General features: G+C 42.8%; 1 pseudogene; it reads right to left on the bottom strand.

Annotated features, from left to right (window-relative positions):
- Positions 1-352: 352 nt before the first annotated feature.
- LOC127913263 (slit homolog 1 protein-like) overlaps positions 353-16,313 on the bottom strand; it is a 106,840-nt pseudogene continuing 90,879 nt past the window's right edge.

Genomic DNA, 16,313 nt, shown 5'->3' with positions numbered 1-16,313 from the left:
ATACTGGGTGAAAACACAGCAAGAAAACACATAGGCCTATACAATAGCCATCTATTTTATCGAAGTATTGGTGGCGGTTGAACAACAAAAACAAAAACGTGTTTTACTAGAGAGAATAAAACGTCAAGAAAAGACTGGCAGCTTGTGAACATGCGTAACCCACATTTAATTTTCATGCAGTGATTGAACGACAACTGCATTTCCAACCCTCATCTTGAAAGGCATAGTATCATGACAGGTCACCTGTCAAGTCACCTGTCAAAGTCAGTCAGTCAGTAATTGCTGCAGATGTGCTCAATAGTGCTTGAGCATACGGTACTCCCCAAAGCATGGCAAAACACATAGAGGTGTGTCACATGTACTTTGTCAATCTCCTCTGCTTCCTTCTCCTGGTGCCAGACAGGCAGACTTTGTAGTGCCTCCCGTGTGAGACTGCCTTGAGCAGCAGTTTGAGGGGCTTATCTGCAGTGAGGCATAGGGAATTGTCTGCAGTAGGACAGCCCCCAGTGGATGGGCACTGAGGGGTGTGGTGCTCTTCCAGCAGCTCTCTCATCAGGTTTTCTCTGTACTTTTGGTAGATAATGACTTTACCTATGGAGGAGAGGGAGTGGGGAGGATGAGGGAGTGGGTAGGTGGGTGAGACGTTGTCACTTTAATTGGATATGTATGTGAACTGTACGTCCAATCAGAAAAAAAACTTGTTCAGTAGTCTCACATGTTATTTGGCAGTGAACTATGTGGCTATTGAGGGCAGCAGTGTCGATCAGATGGAAAAATATCTTCTTATACCACTTGGTAGTTTTTCAAGCGCATTCCACAAAGATGTTTATCATGTGCTCCTTATCCACTGCCCCCATTTTGAAGTTATAGCAAACAGTCTGGTTTGATCTTTCTTTCTCGTGTCAGCTGTTCCACCTTCCCTTTGGTTGTTCATTAAAAATCCTACAATGTGATTTTCTGGATTTTATTTCCTTATTTTCTCTGTCATAGTTGAAGTGTACCTATGATGAAAATTACAGGTCTCTCTTATCTTTTTAAGTGGGAGAACTTGCACAATTGGTGGCTGACTAAATACTGTAAATAACAACACTGAATGGCTCAGAGTTGGTGTCAGAAGTTATGTTATTGACTGCCAGCACACGCCACTTGTATCAATAAATCACTATCAGAAAATGTTTTGTGTGGTAAATTAATTATTTATTTATTGTTTTATTTACATGCTTTCAAGTTCCGGTGACAAATCATGCATTCCGATTCTTGAACAGATTGCAATGGACACATATGTTTGTAAAATACTTTTTTGGTTGTTGTGCTGATTATGATGAGCTAAGCTAATTCCAGCTATGTGTGGAACCATGTTTGTTGACATACAATGCATTCTGGGTTTCACCGTAAACGTCTGTCAGACCAAAGATGTCATAACAAAATTAGGTGAGGGAGGGTTCACTAATCTTTCAAGTAAACTTCTGGAAGTGAATGATGGTAGATGACACACCCCCTTTAACATGCATTCTGCAAACAGATCAAACTCATTTCGTCTTTGGTTGACATGAAGAGAAAAAGAACACGGCGGTGCGCACAAACTACCCATCGTCGGATTACTTTACATTTCTAGAAAGTGTTTTACTCAATTATTTATATCAATGGTGAGCTCACCCATGATGCGATGAATTATAAATAGTAATTGCTATTAGCTAATTCATATTGTGGTTTCTGTCAGCCGAGAGTTATCTAAATATGACGCTTGTGATATGTCAATCTTTCCTCTAGTACGAACGTAGCCTACATTTTCCAGTTTGGCTGGATTGTTATGCTCTCCCTACTTTGGTGAATGTCTGAACATTGTATCCAAAAATACATTTGTCACATAACTTTGCAAGGACTGTGTTTGTGCAAAATGTTTCTATGAAAAACAGTGTGGCTAGCTCAAATGCTGACTGTTCCGTCAATCAAAACTGGACGTTCTAAATAAGTGTTCTAATCACACCAGCCATAGAAGATACTATATGCCAGTGAAACATAATATCATCCAATATCTAATCCAAGATGGCGTAGCAGTGAAGACGTGTTTTGTTCGTCCTCTCGTGTATTGTTTGTATATATCAATTTTATTTTCAATCTCTTTTCGATTTTTTATTTGATTATACCTTCCGGTAACCTGCCTCACCCAATGTGATACTGAATCGCAATTATTTTAAATTTTAGAACACATTCAAGAACCTCCAGAAGCTAACCAGCTAATTAGCTACAAGCTATTTAGTCATTGTTAGCCACTGATAGCTGCTTTTACCTTCTGCACGGATACCAGCCCTGTTTTTAGCCTGGATAATACTCGCCAGTCTACCAGTATCGGACTGTCTCTCCACAACAACGCCGGATTCCTGCTGTAATCCCTGGACCATTACTTCTGATCTTCACAGCTAGCTTACAGCTAGCTAGCTCACAGCTTGCTTGATCACCGCTGCTACCGATTGGCTATAGTGGCTAACGCCACTGCCACGAAGATAGCTCCAGTTAGCCGTGAGTCAGGCGCATCTCCCGGCTAGCAAACTAAATTATACAATACCTCTTTCGCCATCAGGCTTGGATTCTCTGTCGACACGGCGCCCCGCCGCACCACCACGACTGGCCTGCCGACGAATACTCCATCCGCTGTGCCTTCAACCAGTCTCCGTCAGAGCAGACGCTTCTACTAGCCCCGAGCTACTAACTTTAAACGCAGTGTCGCCCGTGTGCTAGCGGGTGACACTGCTGGACTGTCCTTTAATCATTGTACTCCATTCTGTTTAATTTAATTTTTTTATCTGTCGGCCCCAGCCGCGAACTCAGGCTCTGTGTGTAGTTAATCCGACCCTCTCTGCCGAGTCATCGCCATTTTACCTGCTGTTGTTGTCTCACCTGTTGTTTTAGCTAGCTCTCCCAATCAACAACTGCGATTACTTTATGCCTCACTGTATGTCTCTCTCAAATGTCAATATGCCTTGTATACTGTTGTTCAGGTTAGTTATCATTGTTTTAGTTTACAATGGAGCTCCTAGTTCCACTCTTCATTCCTCCTTTGTCCCACCTCCCACACATGCGGTGACCTCACCCATTACAACCAGCATGTCCAGAGATACAACCTCTCTTATCACCCAGTGCCTGGGCTTACCTCCGCTGTACCCGCACCCCACCATACCCTTGTCTGCGCATTATGCCCTGAATATATTCTACCACACCCAGATATCTGCTCCTTTTATTCTTTGTCCCCAACGCTCTAGGTGACCAGTTTTGATAGCCTCCTCTGTTCCGCGGGTGATGTGGAGGTAAACCCAGGTCCTGCATATCTCCAGGCACCCTCATTTGTTGACTTCTGTGATCGAAAAAGCCTTGGTTTCATGCATGTCAACATCAGAAGCCTCCTCCTTAAGTTTGTTTTACTTACTGCTTTAGCACACTCTGCCAACCCTGATTCTGAGATTTCCATACCCAACGATAACATTTTCTGTCAAGACAGAATTGCCAAGGGGGAAGGAGTTGCAGTCTAGCCTGCAAATTAATGTCATACTTTCCAGGTCCATACACTAAACAGTTCAAACTTCTAATTTTAAAAACTAATCTCTCAAGAAATATGTCTCTCACTGTTGTCGCCTGCTTACCGACCCCCCTCAGCTCCCAGCTGTGCCCTGGACACCATTTGTGAATTGATCGCCCCCCATCTAGCTTCAGAGTTTGTTCTGTCAGGTGACCTAAACTGGGATATGCTTAACAGTCCTACAATCTAAGCTAGATGCCCTCAATCTCACACAAATCATCAAGGAACCTACCAGGTACAACCCTAAATCTGTAAACATGGGCACCCTCATAGACATTATCCTGACCATCTGGCCCTCCATATACATCTTCGCTGTCTTCAATCAGGATCTCAGTGATCACTGCCTCATTGCCTGTATCCGCCGCGGGTCCGCGGTCAAACGACCACCCCTCATCACTGTCAAACGCTCCTTAAAACACTTTTGCGAGCAGGCCTTTCTAATCGACCTGGCCCGGGTATCCTGGAAGGATATTGACCTCATCCCGTCAGTTGAGGATGCCTGCTCATTCTTTAAAAGTAACTTCCTCACCATCTTAGATAAGGATGCTCCGTTGAAAAATGCAGAACTAAGAACAGATATAGCCCTTGGTTCACTCCAGACCTGACTGCCCTCGACCAGCACAAAAACATCCTGTGGCGGACTGCAATAGCATCCAATAGTCCCGCGATATGCAACTGTTCAGGGAAGTCAGGAACCAATACACGCAGTCAATCAGGAAAGCAAAAGCCAGCTTTTTCAAGCAGAAATTTGCATCCTGTAACTCTAACTCCAAAACGTTCTGGGACACTGTAAAGTCCATGGAGAACAAGAGCACCTCCTCCCAGCTGCCCACTGCACTGAGGCTAGGGAACACGGACACCACCGATAAATCCATGATAAACGAAAACTTCAACAAGCATTTATCAACGGCTGGCCATGCCTTCCTAGCTTCTCCTTTACCCAAATCCAGATAACAGATGTTCTGAAAGAGCTGCAAAACATGAGCCCATACAAATCAGCTGGGCTTGACAATCTGGACCCTCAATTTCTGAAACTATCCGCTGCCATTGTCGCAACCCCTATTACCAGCCTGTTCAAACTCTTTTTCGTATCGCTGCCATTGTCGCAACCCCTATTACCAGCCTGTTCAAACTCTCTTTCGTATTTTCTGAGATCCCCAAGGATTGGAAAGCTGCCGCGGTCAACCCCCTCTTCAAAGGGGGAGACGCCCTGGACCCAAACTGTTACAGACCTATATCCATCCTGCCCTGCCGATCTAAGGTCTTCAAAAGCCAAGTCAACAAACAGATCACTGACCATCTGGAATCCCACCGTACCTTCTCCGCTGTGCAATCTGGTTTCCGAGCCGGTCACGGGTGCACCTCAGCCACGCTCCGCTGTGCAATCACGCTCCAACTGCTCTTAAACGCTAGTAACCAAATGCATGCTTTTCAACCGTTCGCTGCCTGCACCCGCACGCCCGACTAGCATCACCACCCTGGATGGTTCCGACCTAGAATACGTGGACATCTATAAGTACCTAGGTGTCTGGCTAGACTGTAAACTCTCCTTCCATATCAAACATCTCCAATTTAAAATCAAGAGTCTGCTTTCTATTTCGCAACAAAGCCTCATTCACTCACGCCGCCAAACTTACCCTAGTAAAACTGACTATCCTACCGATCCTCGACTTCGGCGATGTCATCTACAAAATAGCTTCCAATACTCTACTCAGCAAACTGGATGCAGTTTATCACAGTGCCATCCGTTTTGTTACTAAAGCACCTTATACCACCCACCACTGCGACCTGTATGCTCAAGTCGGCTGGCCCTCGCTACATATTCGGTGCCAGACCCACTGGCTCCAGATTTATCTACAAGCCCATGCTAGGTAAAGCTCTGCCTTATCTCAGTTCACTGGTCACGATGGCAACACCCACCTGTAGTACCCGCTCCAGCAGGTGTATCTCACTGATCATCCCTAAAGCCAACACCTCATTTGGCTGCCTTTCCTTCCAGTTCTCTGCTGCATGTGGCTGGAACGAATTGCAAAAATCGCTGGAGTTGGAGACTTTTATCCCCCTCACCAACTTTAAACATCTTCTATCTGAGCAGCTAACCGATCGCTGCAGCTGTACATAGTCCATCTGTAAATAGCCCACCCAATTTACCTACCTCATCCCCATACTGTTTTTATTTATTTACTTTTCTGCTCTTTTGCACACCAGTATCTCTACCTGCACATGACCATCTGATCATTTATCACTCCAGTGTTAATCTGCTAAATTGTAATTATTCGCCTACCTCCTCATGCCTTTTGCACACAATTTTAGACTTTTTTCTACTGTGTTATTGACTTGTTTATTGTTTACTCCATGTGTAACTCTGTGTTGTTGTCTGTTCACACTGCTATGCTTTATCTTGGCCAGGTCGCAGTTGTAAATGAGAACTTGTTCTCAACTAGCCTACCTGGTTGAATAAAGGTGAAATAAAAAATAAAAAAATGCACTCAGAAATGTAATTCCTCTGTTGAAGGTGTGAAACACAAAAGGGGACATATTTGAATGTTATGAGCTTGTGAAGGCTGGCAGAAATCAGGCATCGAGTATGTTATTTAATCTCAGCATGTGTACAGATTCTCCCTGTTTTTGTTTGCTTGGAAATGTTGATACTGGAGAATGTTATCAGAAGAAACTGTGTAAGCTAGCATTTATAGTGGCTAAGAAATGCATTGCCATTAATTGGAAGGTTGGTTATCCTCCCACAATGTCACAATGGATGACAGAAATGGCTATGTATTACAAGATTAAGGGTATACTGTGTGCAACTTTCATAAGGTCTGGGTGCCTTACAGTATATGGAATACTGTATGACAAAAGGGATCTGTATTGAAAATGTTAGATTTTTTGGGTCCTGCAGTTGCAAATATATAAATATTTTTATGGTACACGAGACACCTGTCTGATTTGCGTCTAATCCACGGAGGAGGCTGCAGGGAGGACACGGTCCAAGATTATGGGGATTGTGGCTCAGATGCACAAGACAGATCTCTCTCCAGAATGCGTTCTGTTTTGCCATTTCATGGGTATTCATTGTATGGTGACAGTAATTTCTGTTAATGCATTCAATATATGTGACCGACCGGCTCGATTCGGTCTTATGTAGCAAAATTCAATTTTAAAAAAGTATTATTATTACTTTTTACCCATTTTTCTCCCCAATTTCGTGATATTCAATTGGTAGTTAGTCTTGTCCCATCGCTGTAAATCGCTTATGGATTCAGGAGAGGCGAAGGTTGGGAGCCATGCGTCCTCCAAACCACAACCCTACCAAGCCACACTGTTCCTTGACACACCACTCACTTACCCCAGAAGCCAACCGCACCAATGTGTTGGAAAAAACACTGTACAACTTGCAACCGAACCCGGGCGACGCAGGGCCAATTGTGCATCGCCTCATGAGATTCCCTGTCACAGTCGGCTCCAACACAGCCTGGGACTGAACCCGGGTCTGTAGTGACGTCTCAAGCACTGCGATGCATTGCCTTACACCGCTGTGCCACTCGGGAGGCCTGAAATTGCATTTTTTTATATTAGATAAAAGTAGGGACTCATAGCTAGAAAATGGTATATCATATACTACAGTTGAACAATGGGCAAGTTATTCTGCTTTGAAAGTTAATAAACTTGTAACCTCAGTTTTGAGCAAATGCCCTGGTACACCTACTGTGTAGGTACCTACCGGAGAGCTCTTCTTTGTCTACACCCATTCAGCATTGTTGACACCCTCTAAAGCCTTAGCCCCACGCATCTCTTTAAGGATTCACATGTGCGGCCATGTACTAAACAACCAAAGATACTCAAGACTAAAGGCTGGTTTATACTACGGGTGTGATCGTAAATTTAATCTGGAGTGCCAGAATGTGCTCATAGTGCACTGTGGGCGTTTGTACACAGTATTGAGCGTTTTGCTCTCGGACCATTCAGAGCGCACACTGGACGCTCTTGCAGAGGAGTAGTGTTGATCTGAGCGTTCTGACCTAACAACAGCAGTCAAGCACCCAAGCTAACTGGCTAACATTGACTAGCTTGCTAGCTACACTCAATTAGTATTTGGTAGCATTGCCTTTAAATTGTTTGACTTGGGTCAAACATTTCAGGAAGCCTTCCACAAGCTTCCCACAATAAGTTGGGTGAATTTTGGCCCATTCCACCTGACAGAGCTGGTGTAACTGAGTCAGATTTGTAGGCCTCCTTGCTCGCACACACTTTTTCAGCTCGGCCCACAAATGTTCTATGGGATTGAGGTAAAGGCTCGGTGGTGGCCACTCCCATACCTTGACCTTGTTGTCCGTAAGCCATTTTGCCACAACTTTGGAAGTATGCTTGGAGTCATTGTCCATTTGAAAGACCCATTTGCGACCAAGCTATAACTTCCTGTCTGATGTATTGAGGTGTTGCTTCAAAATATCCACATAAGCATTATTTTTTTGCATTATTAGGCCTGGAGTTCTTTTAAGAATACAAAAGAAGACATGCACCCTTGAAGGGCTATCAGCAGGACAATAGACTCTTACCGAGTCCACCAAATGCATTGTTTTCCAACCACATCTGGTAATGTAAATTTATGGGAATACATTTCAATGATTGACAGAAATGAAGTCAACAAATTATTGCTTCCTGGAACAACCATAGTCATCCAAGTGTTTTAATAGGATTTGAAGCAATAGCCTACCTGCATGTAGTCAACTATTTCAGCACAGTTTCGCGCTGCTAAGACAAGCACCACTACTTCATACACATTTAAAACTTTTTTTATTGAATTCAATAATATGTTTGTACCAAGGGTTCTTCGAAGAACAAATAGGGGTTCCCCCCACAGTTTCCATTTGAAGAACCCCAAAAGGATACTCCAGGAACCTTTTCTTTTTAGAGTGTAGGAGTTAATGTCAGTTGGCTTTTCAATAGCCGAGCATTCAGAGGTCAAGACAGCAAGTGTGTGAGAGAGAAAATATCGAAACACACACAATAACGTGTGTTAATGAGTTCCGAGAGCCGATCTGTTATCCAAAGATTAGTTTAATAGTCTGGCTACTGTGTGAAAATTCACCCCCAACAAGCAATATCCTACCTGCATGTGGTCAACTATTTCAGCAACGTTTCACGCTGCTCTGGGACAAGCAAGACTACTTGATAAACATATACAGTGGTGCAAAAAAGTATTTAGTCAGCCACCAATTGTGCAAGTTTTCCCACTTAAAAAGATGAGAGAGGCCTGTAATTTTCATCATAGGTACACTTCAACTATGACAGACAAAATTAGGGAAAAAAATCCAGAAAATCACATTGTAGGATTTTTAATATATATGCCATTTAGCAGACGCTTTTATCCAAAGCGACTTACAGTCATGTGTGCATACATTCTACGTATGGGTGGTCCCGGGAATCGAACCCACTACCCTGGCGTTACAAGCGCCATGCTCTACCAACTGTGCTACAGAAGGAAAAAAAATATATATTTTCAAATTATGGTGGAAAATACGTATTTGGTCACCTACAAACAAGCAAGATTTCTGGCTCTCACAGACCTGTAACTTCTTCTTTAAGAGGCTCCTCTGTCCTCCACTCGTTACCTGTATTAATGGCACCTGTTTGAACTTGTTATCAGTATAAAAGACACCTGTCCACAACCTCAAACAGTCACACTCCAAACTCCACTATGGCCAAGACCAAAGAGCTGTCAAAGGACACCAGAAACAAAATTGTAGACCTGCACCAGGCTGGGAAGACTGAATCTGCAATAGGTAAGCAGCTTGGTTTGAAGAAATCAACTGTGGGAGCAATTATTAGGAAATGGAAGACCTCACTTCCTGTATGTGTCAGAAGCTCACTCATCACTCCCTTCTGTCTTTTGATGCAACATATGCCTCCCCGGTGAAGAATTAAGGAGCGTTGCTTAGCACAACACAGAGGGCTTACTTTACTTTTTGAACTTCCTGCCAATTACATAGACAGAGTCATAAAAGGAAAGTTCTTGTCGTTTTAAGTTCAGATTTCCACATCGGAGGAGTGTCTGGCGAGCGGCTCATGAGCGCAATTTATCTCTTCTCAGTGAGGAACTATGCAGGTTTTCTGTGACAGGGAGAAGGTTGTAGCCACTACACCACCTTGTTTATATTTTTCAGTGATAAAGACATGGATGTCTCATGTTAGGGTGGGGATGCAAAACGGGTCAACTTTGAGCACCTCTGTCTCCTGAATGTTTTGGCATTCAGCTTCAAAAAGTCACTTTCTTACCACTTCTACCATGGGCAAACATGTTTGGAAAGTTTTGTTCAAAACTAAAGTAGTGCAGTCAGAAAATGATTCGATTCATATGGAACGAAAATCAGTCCTTTGCTAAATTAGTCATGGATGGAGATAGGGATTTGGGCTTGGTATACCGGCCAATGACTATAACAGTGGTTCTATAACATTCTGCCCCTGGCCTGAGAGGATGGAAGTTCAATATGTAGCTAGATGTAGTAGGCTTACATTAACTACAGTAGGTAGCTCATTGTTGCCCATGAAACTAAGTTAGGCTAGTTAGCATGTCCTTTAGTCAGGTAACCTAGTCTAGGTGTAACGAGTGCGCTGAGAGTCAGGAAGCAATAAATGAAACACGTAACACAAACAATGCACCGACATGAAAACAGAGTCAGTAACACCTGAGGACAGAACCACGGGGAGTGACAGATATAGGGAAGGTAATCAGGGAGGTGATGGAGTCCAGGTGAGTCTGAGGATGCTCAGGTGCTCGTAATGATGGTGACAGGTGTGCGCCATAACAAGCAGCCTGGTGACCTAGAGGCCGGAGAGGGAGCACACGTGACATTAGGACAAAAAGTGTGTAGGATACTGTATGACAGTCATAGACTGTTTTGGCAACATGAAAGAGAGAAGGATGGTATAGGTGTTCCTCTACAAGTAGGGAGAGTAAACATGTTTTTTCTTCTTGCGTTTGCACACAGAGAGAAATCATTCCTATGGACAGCCACATGATATTTAGCTTACGTTGATTGGATAGTTGTTGGTATCTTTAAGTTTTCGCTGTATTGGACTAAGCATAGGTGATGTGGTGCTGGAATGTTGTAGCGGAAGCAGCTCCTGTATATTTTGTGGCTTGCGGTAACCCTCTGTGGTTCTAAATCAATAGTTGTTTAGTAATCCAAAACTTACGCAAACATTAACTTGCTTGATCATACTGTAGATCATGAGACTGTTTGTTACATGCAATATGTTTTGGGGACTTCACCGGACAGATGTTGCTCTCTGGTTTTGTGATGAAACAAACGTGTAGTTCTTCTTGTTGACTCTGCCTTATATATCAGGGTGGCATATGAACTAATGGGTTATAGAGCAGCAAACAAAGCAAATAATCACAACACATAGGTTGTAACCAATAATAGGAGCGCTTTGCACATGTCAAACATTATCTTCGGCTCTGTCACTCGTACAACACACAATAGTTAGATTCAACGTTAGCTTTCAATAACGATTTACAAAAGTGCTTGAAGTTAATGAAAGGCGTGTTCTGGGAGAAGAAGAACGGATCTGAAGGGAGATGAGCATTCTCCCCGCACGCACACGTACACGATTTGGATCTTCTGAATTTGAACTAAGCCACACTGTCCCCAGCTCTCGTCCTCCCAGCACAAGCCATCTTGTACACGGGTAAAAAGAGATGTGATGGAGACAGGGAAACTGGGCATTTACAGTAAAAGGAAAACCCCACCCCAAACTAACAGATAACACCTGGAACAAATCACAACTAAGTGACACCTGTCACACAGCATTTTCACCTGCTCTGTGATGTACTGTATGTGTGGGTGTCTAATTTGGGCAAAAGTCCATCCTCTGACCGGAAACCGATAAGTGATCGAGAAGTATGTAAAGTAAATTCATTAGTAAGCAAACGGAAAATGGTCCTCCCCTCCTCGATAACCTCCTTTTGGTGAGAAAGCACAAGTGTGTCCTACCACGGAAGAGTTTTGATATCTGCTACATCCCCTTTGAATCAGATGTTGTATTGTCAGAGGAGAAAAGTATGCACACATTTTAAAAACTATATGCTACTTATCCATTTGGCTATAAAATGTAAACGTCATTTGCCTGAGGAGAACGAACTTCTCATTTCCATTTCATAAAAGCACATTTTCGTCCACATTCACTTCTTGCCACCTCTCCTCGATTACGTTTGACCTTTTTCAAAAGGACGCAAGCAAGAACGGAGAAGAGAGAACGCAGGAGTTGAGCAAATCGAATCGAGAAAAGACCTGTGTGTGGATTACTCCAATCTTACATCCTCCTCACACAGCTTATGTAACGAGACAATTAGAAGAAAGCTTATTTCACAACCCTTTTTATAAACCATCTTGAAAATAATACAGTGGGAGGAAACAGTCAATAATAGATTCCTTGTAATGTTTGAGGCATCCTTATGTTAAGAAACACCCCCAGATCCTAAAGACTTTATACATTTTTAAACACTTAAACAGAGCATGCACTGTAGTCCCTTGAACTGTAGGATTATTATAACTTTAGCTCTATGAAATATAACACATCAAATCAAATGTTATTTGTCACATGCTTTGTAAACATGCTTCGTAAAAAAGTGTGGACTAGCAGTGAAAAGCTTCTCAACACTGCAGAGAGAAAGAAAATGGAGAAAATGTATGAAAGGTATTCATAGGTTATTGTACTGTATGGTGGAATTAATAGGGAGTACCAGTGGTGAAATGGCTCCTCTTGTCCAGTCTGTATGACACAGATTAGCCTCAGGCAGGACATATGGAAGAAAGAGATGGGTTTGAACATGTCCCTTCCCCATGTTGAGCAAATCAAATACCGGGCACATCTTCCCTCCCTCCTCCGCAATCTCCCTCCATGTGTCTAGCAGGCTGACACCTCTGTAGGGCCCTGGAAAGTGGCCTATTGAATTACAGCTTCCTCAACGGCCCTAAGTCATCCCACGCCTCTCACCCTCCATGACCGATCTATCAGAGTTAGTCAGCTTGATCGTTCATCTTGCCACCATGTTTGAATAAAACTGGGCAGAGGAGTCACAACCACACATTGCTCAACTGGCTGGGTCCTCTATGAGACAGCAGCAAAGTCAGAGGAGAAAAAGGAATTGACACGGTGGTGGTGTGGTACGTGGAGATGAACCACTGGTCATGCTCCTGTCTAGTTCCCAAATGGCACCCTACCCTACCCTTTCTATGTAGTGCCCTACTTTTGGCTTTAATCAAAAGTCAAGTAGTTTACCATATTGGGTATAGTGTACCATTTGGGATGCAGGTTTCTCTCATCGTGGAGGTCTCATACACGTGTTTAGCAGATGTTATTGCAGGTGTAGCGTAATAATTATGTTTCTAGCTCCAACAGCGGAGTAATATCTAAGTTTAATTCATCATCCAGATTGAGGTCAGTGATAGTTGATGTCCAGAAGATCTTTTCAGTCATAGGAAACAATGCTATAAACATTATTTACTAAAAAGGTGAACTTCTTATGGCTGCAGGGGAAGTATTGAGTAGCTTGGATGAAAGGTGCCCAGACGTGCCCAGAGTAAACGGCCTGCTCCTCAGTCCCAGTTGCTAATATATGCATATCACTATTAGTATTGGATAGAAAACACTCTGAAGTTTCTAAAACTGTTTGAATGATGTATGTGAATATAACAGAATTCATATGGCAGGCAAAACCTGAGAATAAATCCAAACAGGAAGTGGAAAATTTGAGGTTGGTCGATTTTTCAACCCAGCCCCTATTGAATACACTGTGGGATATGGATAAAGTTGCACTTCCTAGGGCTTCCACTGGATGTCAACTGTCTTTACAAACTTGAATGAGGCTTCTACTGTATTGTGGAGCCGGATGGGAGCTCTTTGAGTCAGTGTTCTGGTAGAGAGCCAGGTTCCATGACCTCTCTACAGACATAGGAATTCTCCGGTTGGAACTTTATTGAAGATTTATGATAACAACATCCTAAAGATTGATTCTATACTTAGTTTGACAAGTTTTTCGACCTGTAATATAACCTTTTGAAGTTTTCGACCGACGTTCGGATGGACCTGCACGAGCGTTTGGATTTGTGTACTAAACGCCCTAACAAAAGTAAGGGAACACCCTGAAATGTACAAAAATGAATGGGAAGTCATTGGCACTGCACAAACCATATACACTGTGTCCAATACCACTCAATTCGGCGTTGTTTCATTCAAAGTTGAATGCAAATGCCATATGGTAAATGCCAAGTGTAACACTGCAACAATCCAACAGATTGTTGGATTGTCAGGGCGGCAGCGTAGCCTAGTGGTTAGAGCGTTGGACTAGTAACCGCAAGGTTGTGAGTTCAAACCCCTGAGCTGACAAGGTACAAATCTGTCGTTCTGCCCCTGAACAGGCAGTTAACCCACTGTTCCCAGGCCGTCATTGAAAATAAGAATATGTTCTTAACTGACTTGCCTTAAAAAAAAAAAAAAAGAGGCGAGTGCACTCCACTGTGATTTTTCATATTGCAAATGTAACACAAGTCAAGACCCAAAAGTAAAACATTTTTTCAAAAACGTATCCCCCCCATAAGCACCTGTATTTGCAATATGTTTCAATGGGCATTTACCATCAAGAATTTGTCATGCTCAAAAATCCTGCAGAAATGCTAAATTGACTGGCCTGATGAACTCGGGACGGCCGGGCAGTGATAGTGGTTCCTCTCCATCGCTCGTTGGTGTTGATTTCAGAATGTCATTTTGGTGATTGTACCTCACTGTTTAACTAAGAGGTTGCAAATGGACAAAAGTCAATCCAGCAAGTCAACGTCCATCAGTCAATTAGATGTCATTCTGACACCAAACTGATACGAACTGACACCACACCCACTTTTTCCAACTCGTTTAGAAGCCAACTATCACATACTTCAGAGCTGGCCCAAAATTCACAGGGCCTTCTGTTCAAACCATAATAAAAACGTAAAACACGTAGTTACGTTCTAGCTGCGGGTCCAGTTCTGACATTATGTGTAGGCCTAGCTGAGGCAACCCTGAATCCCAAGTTTCGGCACGATAAGTCATTTGGTGCCCGAGCAAGACCTTAATTGGTGCTTGCTACGGGGTCCTTGAATGAGCTATCGGACAGAAACGTTGGTGTCTGTCTCCATGGGCTGACCCGGTTACAATGGACCTAGTCTTGCGACTCTGGGACTTTTCTAGATGTCGTAATTTTCGTAATGGTCAAAATGAATTGAAGTCATTGCAAATGTACGAGGCTGTTTCTCGGTCCGAGAACTTTCTAGAGCCACATAACTCACTACGCACTATCGACCTGAGCTCTAGAATAGGTTTCTACATTTTTATTTTAGTTCGAACAAAGGTAACTATTACAGGCTCTGTCTGTCTCTACGCACCACACTGTGTCACTCCGTCCAAGCTGTGTGTGTGTGTGTGAATTTTTCTTGGAGATTTTATGGGAGACATGACTGATTTACATTCATGAGGTTTGCCTAATCACTCATATGAAGTTTTGGAAAGATCTGACTTTTTTAACCCTTCGAAACAGCCCATATGACACCAATTTTGGCACTTCCGGTTGGCACAGGAAGCTGAACGTGAATGCATATCCTCATAGGGGTATGCTTTTACAGAATCCTGAGTTTTACGTTAAGAACTGACTGATTTACACAGGGTTGAATTCTCTATTTTTATCAAACATCAGGTTGGGTATGGAAAAACACTTTTAGGGTGATTTTAACCACTTCCGGTTGCTTCAGGAAGCTTAGAATCAACACAGTTAGACCTCATAGTGGCTTGATGGATTGTCATCGAAGACAGGTTCATAAGGCATTATTAAGGTATGTAGCTACTTGGACATAAATAATGGACATTATCGAACAACGTTATCAAGCATTTATTGTGGGAGTGCATTCTGATGAAAATCGTCAAAGGTAAGGGAATATTTATTTTGTGATTTCTGTTGACATGGCGGATCATTTTATTTATTTTCTGAGCGACGTCTCAGATTATTGCATGGTTTTCTTTTCCGTAAAGTTTTTTGAAATCTGACACAGCGGTTGCATCCTTTTGGTGTTAGGGGGCAGTATTTTCATTTTTTGAAGAAAAAAAAACGTTCCCGTTCTAAATGGGATATTTTGTCAGGAAAAGATGCTAGAATATGCATATAATTGACAGCTTTGGATAGAAAACACTCCAACGTTTCCAAAACTGTAAAGATATTGTCTGTGAGTATAACAGAACTGATGTTGCAGGCGAAAGCCTGAGAAAAATCCAATCCGGAAGTGCCCCAGGTTTTGAAAGCGCTGCGTTCCAATGACTCCCTATATAGCTGTGAATGTACCATCAACGAGCTTACGCTTTCTACGTATTCCCCAAGGTGGCTACAGCATTGTGACGTAGTTTTACGCATTTCTGTTGAAGAATAGCTGTATGGGGGCACATTGCGTAAGTGGTCACATGGTGGCTCCGAGAGAGATTCTCGCGTCAAGTGCAGAGGTAGCCATTACAATCGTTCCAAGAGAAAAAGGAATTGTCCCGACGGATATATTATCGAATAGATATTAGAAAAACACCTTGAGGATGGATTCTAATCAACGTTTACCATGTTTCTGTCGATATTATGGAGCTAATTTTGAATATTTTTCGGCGTTGTGGTGACCGCAATGTACGGGCGATTTCTCAGCCAAACGTGAAGAACAAACGGAGCTAT

This window comes from Oncorhynchus keta, chromosome 2 (genome assembly GCF_023373465.1).
Source record: "Oncorhynchus keta strain PuntledgeMale-10-30-2019 chromosome 2, Oket_V2, whole genome shotgun sequence".
NCBI lineage: Eukaryota > Metazoa > Chordata > Actinopteri > Salmoniformes > Salmonidae > Oncorhynchus > Oncorhynchus keta.
The sequence above is the reverse complement of the archived record's forward strand: the minus strand, read 5'-3'. Positions and strand labels throughout refer to the sequence as shown.